The sequence below is a fragment of the Tribolium madens genome, unplaced genomic scaffold (genome assembly GCF_015345945.1).
Source record: "Tribolium madens isolate multiple individuals breed KSU strain unplaced genomic scaffold, Tmad_KSU_1.1 Scaffold_97;HRSCAF=244;Tcas5.2_LG3a, whole genome shotgun sequence".
Lineage (NCBI taxonomy): Eukaryota > Metazoa > Arthropoda > Insecta > Coleoptera > Tenebrionidae > Tribolium > Tribolium madens.
Window position 1 is genome coordinate 7,720,676 of NW_025401069.1, and position 13,267 is coordinate 7,733,942.

General features: G+C 30.5%; 1 protein-coding gene across 3 annotated transcripts in view; it reads right to left on the reverse strand.

The window, feature by feature from the left end:
* LOC123014409 (irregular chiasm C-roughest protein) overlaps positions 1–13,267 on the reverse strand; it is a 126,491-nt gene that overhangs the window by 35,054 nt on the left and 78,170 nt on the right. The gene's annotated exons all lie outside the window — the stretch shown is intronic.

A 13,267-nucleotide genomic window follows, 5' to 3' on the forward strand; every position in this document is an offset into this window, starting at 1 on the left:
ATAGATCACTCAAACGTGTACCGCACCAAAATGCATGCACTGACTGATTTTATTAAAGGTATTATGGTTTTTGTGTTAATTTACAAATCAAGAATGTTTTACCTGTTTATAGAAAATTGTCGAAAACTTAAAAACACAATTACAAAGAATTTTTCGTCGTTATCCACTTTGCTTTTATAAATTGTGTAAATCATTAAAAATAAATTTATATTTGTAAAAAAAGCTGTCGTTGGTAATTTCAAAAAAATTTCTATACACCATGAATACATTGTTTTTGTTAATTAATGTACTACAATTCTCTAAAATTAAATAAAGGTTTTTTGCCAATTGGCCATCTCAATCTCTTTTCTTTAAAGAATAATATGAGTAAACCAGAAGTCAGTCAAAATAGATCAAACATATTTAGCAACACTCGGATTTAATAAAGAAAACCCTAACCGATCAAACAGGGACACTTATATTCATGTCAAATGGTCTTTCATGACGACCCTTTGACAAACAGAGAAAAGATACATTTAAGTGATTACAAAGGACAAAAATAAGTTAAACAGATCTAAAGTGAGAGACCAATTTTTTTAATCCAAATAAAAATAGGTTTAAACTTTTTAACGTTACTAGTAGATAATAATCCTAAATTCATGTCGAAACTGTATTGTTTTCTGCAAGTAAGGTTTTAAGGCGATTAATGTTAAGCGAAAGACATTCGAACAGAATGTGTTTCAGTGTTTCCAACGAACCACATGAAAAGTTGAGACTTCCTAGAACAACGATTTTATTCTTGTAAACTGGATATAAAGCATGATTGATTGTTAAAATTTTTCAAAAAATCGATATCAAAAATTATTAAAAGTCTATGCACTAAAGGTAAGCCTTATCAGTAAAAACATTAAAAAATTTTTTTTTGATTTTTCTTATCAACCCTCGTGCTCTATCTAATAATAATCTGACTTCTCGGAGTAATCACATACATATTTTCCAGTCTCCTTGCAATATACTATTTTGCTACAAAAACCAGTTTTATTTAAAATTGAAGAAAAAAAAAAGGTAATTAGAGGCAGTTAAGTTATGTTCTATATTTGAGGTTATATTAATTCTGAATACTTTTGTTTTTTTGAAAATATATTTTTATCCAATTTTTTATCATTTTTTATTGTAAAAAAGCTATTTACGACTTGCGTAACACATTTATCACGTAAAAATAGGGTGAAAAGATTATTTAATTGCTTTGTGAAGCCAAGTCGTTTAACCCCCAATTTTTTATAGACTGTGTAATGACCAATTTCCCTTGTTTTCTTGAAATGGTAAAAAAAGAAACGTCAAAAAAACAATGAGAGGGTCGAAAGCTCGTACATCGTCTATGACTTTCCCCTCAGACCACTTGATCCATTAGACCAAGTCTATTCGCATCACGCCCCTGTTTTTGCACTCACTGCCATTATCCTTTTTAATTCGCTTAATTAGCCTATGTGGCATCTTACGTCTTACTTTTTCACCGTCATCTTTCTTTAATTAATATTTTTTTAAGAAACACTAAAAACAAAACTTAAAAATGTTGCTTTATTAGAAAGTTAAATAGAATTTCATGTTTAGGATTGGTAGAATAATTAGTCTCTTTGGATTGTGTTTTAATTAAGGTCAAAGGGCTGCAAGTAGGGTGGCTGCAAGTGGGGTTAAAGCTTGATTGCAAAATCAATTGAAAATTGAGTTTTATCGTCTGCTTTGACTTATCCTCAGCTTTTTCCTTCCTGAATCGTAATGTACGAATTTTTCGTCAAATTAAAAACATGTAGCGGATTTATATTTAGTTTGATGATTTATACGAAATTGTCAAAAGTGTCCTAAAAATTCGCAATTTCGCATAAAAAAACTTCATTATTTAATTATATTCTAATGTAGTTTTTTGGCTGAATAAGAATTATTGTAAGCCAATATTTTTGTCTTTTTTCATCGGAAAGAATTCCATTAGAAGAACAGAGACAAAACCGTTAAGCTTTGAATGAAAGAGCATTAATATTAAATTTTATGCAAGCTTTAATAACTTTTCGACCTTTTAATATTAGGGTAAGAATTTTGCGTGTTTCAGAAATGTTCTTAAATAATCTCTACAAGTTAATTAATTATAAAACCAGAACGTAAATTAAGTAATCTGTAATAAATTGAAAATTAAAAAAGGATCTGGTGAGCATTGAGGAATGAAATATAAGCATATTATCTGTAGCTTATATAACCATCTTTTCGTCTGTGACACAAAAGTAAGGAGTAATGTGTCAAGCAAATTCTATTTTGATTAAAAGATTGTAGGAATATGAAAGTAGTAAAAATATGCATACCACAAGATAACGTTTTTTATCCCATTTTTGTACAGTGATAAATAATCGGTTGACCGTTACTTTAGATGACCCTATTCGAGTCAAATAACTTCTTATCGAAATAAGTTTTGATACTAGCTAATAGTTATATCAACTATGCACTTGACTTGAAATACGGAAATTGAGAAAGTTCATACATTGCACGGCAAAATGAAGTTTCATGTTGTATATTGCCATCAGTGAGAATATTGATGCAATAATCAAAATGCATTATACATTTTCCACTTTGAAAAATGTTTACATAGTTTATTAATTAATAACAGATCTGAAAAATACTAGTTTTACTTCATACATATAGTGTTGTATGTTTGTTTAAATGTTTCAAACGAACTTTTATCTAAAAATAAAATATTATTTTAGAGTTTAGATCACGTGTAAATGATTTAAAATTAAACTGTTTTGTGTTACAAAAGGATTGCTTTACTTGATCATTTATTTTCAGACAAGCAGTTTTTACAAACATGCAAAACCATGCGTATCGTAAACGATATGTTTAATGCTTAATTATTCTCTAAATCACAAATCCATTAATGAAACAAAGCAAAATAGTATTTTATTTTTATCTCTAAAATACAGGCTGTTTTAAAACTCGCGCTCCAGAGAAAAATGCCAAGTAAGTGAAAATACCAGGAACATGGAAAAAATGTTAAAAAAATCCTATCTATAAAAATTTCGAAATTACGAGGATTTTTTATTGTGACCCTCTTTATTTTTTTTTGAAAAAATAATTTTACGTGTTTTTTTGTTGCAGGATCTTAGTAGAGAGAACAAAAAAGTTGTATCCTGAATTGTAACTATATTTAACGTTATTTGTGTTTTATATTGCCACTTTTAACTTTACTGAATAATTATAAAAAACATTTACAAGAAACATTAAATAGACATAAAAAACACAATGTAGAAAAATATGTGTTAAAATTTTTTTAACTTTTTTTTCATGTTCCTAGTGTCTTATCTGTTTTGGCATTTTTCTCTGGAGCGAAGTTATAGAAAACCCTGTATAAAAATGCTATAATAATAAAATAGGTTGATGCTGTCAATGTAAAAACACTAAAAAAACAAAGAAAAAAAATATACAATTTTTTTTATAACAATATTCAAAGACAGCTTGGTGCTGTTAACGTAAAACAATCTTTGAGAAAAACAAAGAGAAAGCAGACTTCGGTTAATAGCTCGCAGGTATGATAACATGTGACAAGCTTCGTTCGTAGATACAACTCCCAATCACGTGAAAATATTGGATAAATAAGCGTAAAGTGTATAAGAATCGACATGTTTCACCGTGAAAATGGCGTAACGTAAAAGCTTTCAGCAACATATTATTTCAGGATAAAACTCAGAAATTTTATTCGATTTGTGACCGGAAATGAAGTAAAATATATTCAAAACGACAAAGTATTTTAATAAGTGTAAATCAAAAAAAGCATTTAGTGCACAATAAAACCTCAGTCGAGGTTAGTGATCTTAGTCGTGAAAGGTTTAAAAATTGTCGACATGAATATTAATGTGGTAGTTCTTGAACGCTTGCATTTCCTGCTAGTCACACCTGATACCTCAGAGTTCCTAAATTCAGCATATTTCATGAATATATTTGAGAGCATTAAAAAGATGTCATCCCTGCATATACGCAAGGGAATAAATTTCCTCGTCTCCGAAGTTATTTTTTGAATGAAGCTGAGAAGTTCGTAAGTCAACATTGTTATAAAGTTTCTAAAGGCTTGAGGGCCTGAGGCAATGTATTTTGCTGATGCGCTTTGTTGTTATACACATGTGATTTATATTTAGTATCTTTTGTATTAGTTTCGACAAGTTTCTAGTGGACAATGACGGTCGCTCCAAGTAAACAATTCACTATTCCCCAAGTTCTTTAAAACCCATTTTCTTCAAAACTTTTAAGTAGTTTAATAAATTTATGCTGATTATTTTGCACGACTTATACTTTTGATCGCCTCCAAGATCGCTTTCAGACGTTTTCTTAACTCCGCTTAATTAAATTTTTGAACACAATTTCAATGAAAATGACTTAGCACCACCCCAGGCGGTATAACAAGCCTAATTTTATTCAAATCTTTTAATCCCAAAATCTCCAAAATTTATAAATAAGTATTTTTATTGATACTGAATAATACAAATACCAATTAGGTAAGTTATAAATTTCTGCGCGATTCAATTCATGTAAGTGAATGCTTATTAAAACTTTAAAGCAAAGTGTTCTAAATGATGAACGCTAAAATGCTATAGACGATATAACTTTATGTTTCTTTCGTGCAAATAGGTTCTAGTTGCATTTCACAACTAGAATAAGTGTAGAAAAAGCCGATGAGAACTGAATAAATTAATTTTTAATTATGCAAATCACACTAAACCAATAAATTTGTTTATGAATATTAATTAAAAAATATAAAAAATGTTAATATTTGACCTTTTTTTCAGTAATTATATTTACTGAAAATATACACATAATGGTGTATGTGCCGAGTTAAACTAAAATAATATGATGAATAGTAAAAAACCAATGAATAAATTTTGCTTGCTGCAATTACAAATAATTGCTCTGTTTTTATTTGTGACGTATTTGATTAATAAATTCAAGTTTTTGCAAAATCCGCATAGTAATAATTCAGTCCTGGAAAGTAATTATGGTGGATGCGCCGGGTTTAATTTCAATTTTATGTTTAAAAACAAAAGACATTAATCATGAAAACAAGTTTTTATTTGAATTAAAATAACACAACAAATTGATCTTTCTTAAATGTTTCAGACAGGTAAAATTACCTTGCAATATATTATGCAGACGGTAAAATATGGACACTTATTAACGTGGTAAAAACATGCGTGCATGGAGACAAATTATGCAAAGAAAAAGAAAAATGTTTAAAGTAATAAGCAGTTCATTACATTTTAATGAGGGTAATAAATAGAGCTTAGCCCGTTCTGGTCTTTGAATTTTCGCCGAAAGTTTTGGATTGTTATTTATTGCAAAAAAAATTGTCTCCAGATTTGAGTTGACACTCACAAAAAGGGTTTTGTGTTATTTATATTTTGTCGCTCTGCATTTGATCCGGTGTGAGAGCTCGCAATACATCACTTTTGAATACAATCATACGAGCAACAATGATATAGTGGCAAAGAGAACGCTTTAAAAAATAAAATAACAATGTAGAAAATGCAATTGGATCCTGCCCATTATACGCTCATGGCAGGATGGTTGAGGTCGAAATTTCAGAGCAGGAATCAGCAGGTCGTTTCTCACTTGGCAACTTCCACGGTTGAACGTAAATAAATGTTTATTACCGAAATTTACATCACTTTCACGCTCGAACTTCCATTATCAAAATAAATACAAATCTGCGACACAGATGTCAACAGAGACAAGGGTTCCCTGTTGATGTAAAATAAATCTATATGTTAGAATAAATGAAAAAAGTACGAAGAGCAGAGAGGAAAAATTTATAGGCTGGTTAATCATGAAGATATAACCGGGAACGAGGTGAAAATTTAGCATCAATTCTGTCCTGGTGGATTTAATATAGTTGCTTCCTGGAGCTGATAGGCGGTGTTGCCGCCGCCGGGAAATTGAAGGAAATAATGTGTGCTTTGTTTATATCAATTTTAATACATTTTCGCACGGTTTTGAGTGTCGAGCCAAATTGGAAAAAATCATGCCGACATATAACTTATGAAAATTTGTAAATTGAATGAAGGTCATATTATAATGAAAGAAAATTATTTTCGCCTTGCAAAGTCATTCGCCGAGTACTATACTCAGAAGACATTTATATGTTAATATTTCATAAATTAAGCCAAACTTCGTTTAACACGCGCTGATGATATACTTACCCAGGGAAATACTTATTACCTTCCCGCTATATTTAACGAGAGCTTTGAAAAATAAGCGGCTATTTGCAAAAATTGCTTTCAGTTTCTGTCAGTTTATTGTTTGAAAACGTTTTTTATATTATCTTAATTACTCATCCTTAAAATTGTTATTTAAAACAAATTAAATTTAGATTCTCAAATTTTAATTTAAATTAATCACCACGATTTACAGATTAAGTAAATTACTAAAACATATGTATTTTATTTATTTTGAAATAAAATTGATTCGCGAACGCTCTCAAATTACCTGAAGTTTTATTTCATACTGCTTTAAATACATATTTAATGTTTCCATTTCATTTAATCATAAAAGTGTAGCTTTAGCTTGAATTATAAAACCTGTGGTTTTAACAGGTAATTTTTATTTTGTTTCATTAAAACAGAGAAAGCAAATTAATGCAAAATTATAGAGTTTCGCACGCACCAGATGTGACCAAGTTTGGTCCGGTTGAACAAATTGTTGGACATAGATTAAATTAGTAAAGTCTAACGACAAAACCGTAAATAGAAATGCCCAAAGTAGTGCTAGTAAGCTTTTCCACACAAACTTTACATACAGGGTCGCTAAAAAATATGGATACAGCTAAATATTTTCAGAACGGTTTAGCAGAGCACATTGAAATTTGGGAAACAGTTTACTTATTTTTTGGTCAAGTTCAGGCGGAAAAGAGATAACGATAGAGGAAGATAAAAAAATTACATTTTAAATAAGGTATGCGCATGTGTTACAGGACAGAACTCAGAAAATAATGCTCTTCTTAAAAATATCTGACCCTTCTTGACGTTTAAAAAAAAACAAGTTTGATAAACATCTGAGGCGATGGAATTTATAATACGTTTAAGCATATGCCAAATTTCAATAAGTTTTGATAAATAGTTTTTATAATATTTAACTGTATCCATACTTTTTAGCGACCCTTGTTTTTGAATCCAAAAATTACTTACTCCGACTTTTATATTAATATAATTATGTATATATCCAAAAACATTATTTGTTATCTCAAATTGAAACAAATTTATGTAATATCAATTATTTGAGGTAAATTATAATCGTAAAAAGTAATAGGGAATTTAATACCATTGGCATTTTCACCCAGATAGTTTGTAAAAATCTACTTAGGATAAAAATTCTTTAAAGTTCAGTGAAGCGTTAAATTGGATTAAAACGTTCCTTTTTCCACTGTCCATACTCAAATAAAACATATCATCCACAAGTAAAAATTAAAGTAAAATGTATCAACCGCAAATTGCATTGTACATGCTAGGTAAAATTCGATTTTTTCTTTGCTTAAATTAGTTGAATACAATTCTTAAATTATAGAAAATATGGTCACATTTTTATTACAAGAAAAATAGATGGTACTATTTGCTTTTGCAGTTGATTCGGGACACGATATTCGAATATGGTTATTAAGACACAAGCAATATCAAACAAACGTATTATAGTGTATGCTCCATCAAAATCTATTATTATCCGAGAATGGCAATCAGTTATAGCAGTCCTGTGCAAAAGGGGCCAATAAAGCGTTGTATATCGTTGTATATCGATAGAATAAAGTGCAATCACATTACAATTCCATTTGCAAGCGGGCCCACAGTACCGCCAAGGCGAGCAAGCAGCCACTCACTGAAGTATAAAGGGGCTCGCCACATTGTGCCATTATCGGGTCTACAATAACAATACTGAGGCTCAAACGCAGGAAGAACGACGATCGTTACTGTATTATTTCGCTCCTGGATTGTACTCTTGAGAAGTTTTCAATAATCTCAAAGCCTACAAACAATGAGATACAAAACGCCCAGAAATACCCAAACAAATAATCGCTACGTGAAGAATTCAACGTGAGGTAAGCTTGGAATTAGTAGAAGAAAAGCGTGAATTATTAAAAACAAATTAACAACTGTTAATAAATATATTTAACAAAATCTGCAAAGTCATTGTTACAAGTGTAATATTTTTGTTATATGTCAAGTTAAAACAAAGTCACCAAACTAAAAATCAATACATACCTAAGTATGTATAAAGAACCTTCACAAGTTGTTTAGAATGTGTCGAATGTACTTTGAAAACTTACTTTGATAACATGTCATACTTGTCTTGTTATTAGGTTTTTTGTAACCATTATTGACAGGAAATTCAATCCAGGTAATCGATTTGTTCGATAAACAATGTTTGTGTGTGTAGTTACATACAATAAGAGGCTGCTCAGCATTCAGTACGATGCTAAGAATTTGCATTCCATTAGATATTTTTTTGTTTGCTAATTGAGTTACGAAACTAATGAACAAATTAACGGTACAGATTATTCATGAAAATTAACGTAATTGGATAATGAAGTTGGCGAAATTCAATTAGAACTGTTGCTGCGTCTATACAAGACATTTATTCATTTGTATTTTTATTTTCTAATTATTATCATTAAGTTTGCAAAGCATTTTCATTTTTATTGAAAACGAACGAAACAAACAACACACTACATTTAAGTTTTATTGATTTTAACAACTTTAAGATAATTGAGAATAATTGATAAAAAACCCTATATTGCAACGACCTAATACGAGCTGCCACAGTTTTCAAGATACTTTTAGACAAACAATTCAATTAAAAAATGTCAAACTGTATTTTTTGTATTCACTATACCTAATATTTCTAGTGTAGTAATTATTGTTCTACTTTTTAGTTAATTTACTGTACATGTGCAATAAAGCGTCACTATAATAAATTAATATATTGGCTGTTTTATCGCTACTGTGAATATGTGGAATAATAAAATTACCTCTCACTTTGTACCACAATCGTTTCAAATATGCCTTTGTATAATATCTATCGTCATCGAACTTGATATAACGAAATTGTAGTCTCATGAGAACAGAACGACAAAGCAGAGCACGGGAATTATTGCGTTATGCTGTTGGAGAGTAATTCAATCCATTCTCAATTAATGTGAATGGTCAATAAGCCATGTTATAATTTTTAGCAAAATACAATCTTAATTTTATTTAAACATAACGTCAATAATTTATCAAGCTTATCACCAGGCTTTTTCATTTAAAACTCAACATTGTAATGTGAACCTACACTTTCATATGGTATGTTGTTATTAATTATCTACAGTTTTAAAATTTCTCCCTGATAAGCTCAATAAAACTATTCTAATAAATTTGTCTGCCATATTTCTACTTTGTGAGCTTGATGTGTATCTAACTTGTCAAAACTAAATACTGACGAACTTTCATAAATGCGTTGTGTATTTAGTTTCCAACAAATTTGAATAGAGTTCACGTAACTGACTTGATTAATAAATAACAGATGTCTAACCGAGACATATATGCACGCACTCTGGGGAATCTTTACGTAGAAAATTATTTAACTCAAACTCCTCTCATTAATTAGGCATTTATTTAGATTAGTCAAGTAAGTTCATGCATAATTATTTAAAAATTAACATATGTGGACCTTTTGGTTTATGATACAGTACCATGTTAACCTGATAATTAAATAAACCGCCGTCCACTGATCCAAACCAAATTACAAATTGCCCTTTCAGTGCGAAACAGCACCGAGTTAGGTGTGAATTAGAATTTATAGTGCTTCAGCAATAAATCCTTCACCTCAGCAACTTAGAGAATGCGTCACGAGCTAGCGCCAGAGACGAGGATAAAATCATTTCCTATCTACTTTGGAATGATTACCAGACGACATATTAATTGGAATATCACAGCAGTGTTTGTAAAAATTTAAAAATTAAAATTCTTGCACAAACATGCGAAGTATTCACTTTATTCCACTTAGTGCTTTGGTTAATTTTTAAAGAAACTGCCTGCTTTAATTAAAATTCTCCGAAAGATTCTATTTAGCTTATTTCCCGTTTATTCAGGAAGCCAAAGCTCGGTTAGATATGAGTAAATTACGTAAAGGAGAGAAGTGGGTACTTTTTAAGATATCCGAGTTATTTCACGTTGCAGAGTACATCGAGTTGATGATTTTCTTTGCAGATGAAGAAAGGACTGATCTACGAAAGGTAATGCGGCAAATCGATGAATGCAATTCAAGTTGTGCTAAAGCAGTGCTGCCGAATCTCGGTTTCGTTTAGCTCTGCATTATTCCATTACCCATTATAATCATCACATCTGCTGTAGTAATTTACAAACTGTGAACTTTCCAGCAAACATTCCGAGGTTTGTTCACTCGCGAATCTATCATCTTCGTATCCAATACCGAGGCTAAAAATATTCACATTTTCTTGATTGATGCAAAAATTTGATATTTATTGTCGGAGATACAAGAGTTCTGTGATTACTGTTTATCGATTTAGTGTCAGATCTGAAAAAAAATTATTTATGTTCCGTAAATTTCATTCCATAAATGGAATGATTAAAAAAGCTTCCAGTCTTCATTCAAAATAATAAAATGATGGGCTCCATGTAATCTTAGCTAATCTCAACAATTTCCATTAACTTTTTTCTTAACGATAACAATCCGTTTAATTTCACGGGAACCTTGTCACTGTTAAAAAAACTTTTGTAGGTCAGGTGATGGTAGATAAACATTGTAATTAATGGGGTTTTACAAGATTTAGATGAAATTTTATGATTAATTTTTTTAGTTTTCCTACTTTGAATAAGAATGAATTAAAGTTTCGTACCAAAATGATATGTACCTAATATTGCTATTGCTATTTTAACGAAATTCAAAAGCTTAAAATACAAGTTATAATCAAAAAAAATGAAAATTATTGATTCTAAAAACGCTTTAGATAGAATTTTGGATTATGTTGCACTGTTGGTTTAAATTACAATAAAATGATTCATTGCTGCCAACCTTCATCAAAATCGTCGAGAAGTTTTCCCAGGGTCATTTTAACTTTTTGGAGGCGGCCCTAAAGTCTATATAAATCATGTTCTATCTCTTTAACACTTTTTCACTTTTGTTTTCAGTGAAAAGAGATTGGATTGCTGTTTATTATGTAAGAAAAATAAAAGTTAATAATAAAAAAAATACTTTTATTTTACAATTATGTACTTTAATAAGAAAAAGTGTATTTAGTATTTCACTGCAAGCTCTAAATAGTAGATTATATCAATATGAAAAAGCCGAGCCCAGAGATTGAAGCCCAAGTGAAGCGAGAAAACTCTGCATGATATATACTATTTTACTATTTTCAAGCGGACCACAAAAGTACTATGTTTACTTTTTAACGTTGAACGGCCATCTCGCTATTTTTGATTTTGACAATTTTGACATCCATGCCCATGGGCGACTCGTGTTGCACCACCTGACCTGTTAAATATTGGGTAATAGTTTCGTTATTTTGCCTTTTTGAGATTTATTTAAATGTAAATAATTTAATTATTAAATAATTCGTGTAAACTATTGATGATTTCACCGAGAGAAATGCTTCAAATGACTTCATATTTAATAATACGGTCGAGCCGCCCCTGCAGACATATGAACGCCTAGGACTTGAAGTATTTTATCTCCGTTTATAAAAAAAACTTTCAACCGTTGCTATAAGCGCAATTTTCGACCGCTTGAAGACCAAAACATTTTTAGTTAATCCGATATTCTAAAACAAAATACTTTTTACTAACTACTACGTGATCTAGTAACTTGTAGTGTTTAAGAAAATAAAATACATATAAATTTATGCAATTTTTTGTCTTTAGTTTTTTATAACAACCTAATTCTCAGTTGATAAAATTATCAATCCCACGCACATCTGTGCGTTAATTACAACACCCAGTAGATACAAGTATTCAACAAAGGCGTTCCAAGTTCGAAAATAAAAGATGTCACCTTTCTACCACATCTTGTCTCCTTGTGCGTGTTTTTCTTCACAAAGCGGTTTCGATGACAACAGAATTTTCTTAGGTGCGGTTGAAGAAAGCACGCAACGGAAAGACAAAGAATTCAACAAATCTAATTGTTCTGTGTTCTGGCATTTAAAGCACAAAGACAAGCGACAAATTTAATTGTTCCGGTGTAGACGGACGAGGAAATTGTCGCCTAGCTGAACGTGAGCTTTTACAACTGTACTCACATCAACTTACGCACATACTTAGCATAACTTGCATGACTAACTAGCCGTAATGTAGTAGCTACGACAAAATGTACAGGGTTTTGTGTTTCGCACGCGTTAAGTGTTACCCTAGAGTAATTTTATATCGTCTAAAATTAAATGACACGCTGATTAAGCAGACCTGTTACGGCCAATTCTCATGCAGGGCCTGGCCCTTAACTCAACTTTAATGGCCGGATCGTCGAGCAATCGCTTTGATTTAGTGCATATCAGTCCACCGTATCAGTCCCAAACCTAATGCTGTTTTAATTTTAAAACAGTGACCGGAGACAACTCAATAAATACCACACTTAACATTTATTTATTGATATTTATGTTCATATCTTAAAATGCAATTGTCTACATGAGTTAAGCTGAAAGCTTACCATTTGTCAGCATTTTGTGCAAATTTTACATGTTACTAACGCTAGGTAAAAACAAAGCTTAAATTTTTCATGCTTAACAGGAAAATAATATTAATTCGACAGCATCAGTCTCCCGGAAAGGTTTACAAAACAGAGTAATAAATGCTCTCAAAGTCATAACCCTTTCAACCACTGAATAATACAGTACACAGTAGAGAACTCGAATATTCTAGTAAAAAAACTGGTCCACTTTAAATAACCATCTTAAATTATCAGACAAAAGACAGAGTTTTATTGATCGTTGTTGTTAAACTTGTTGCAACCTATAATTTTTGTTTTTTATTTTTATCGTTTAGAAATAAATTACATGAACGCTCGTTTTGGCCTTATGTGCGTTCAAATTTCAGTGATCATATATCTGTTAATTTAAATGAGCATATACATCAAAGAGAATTCACACAACAAAATTTTTAACAAAAAAGATATTATTTCGTAAAGCTTTGAGCCCAAATCATTTTTCAATTAAAACTTTAGCAAAATCATAATTTGCCATGGACATTTAATATTGATGTAAATAAAAACAGAAATGTTTTTG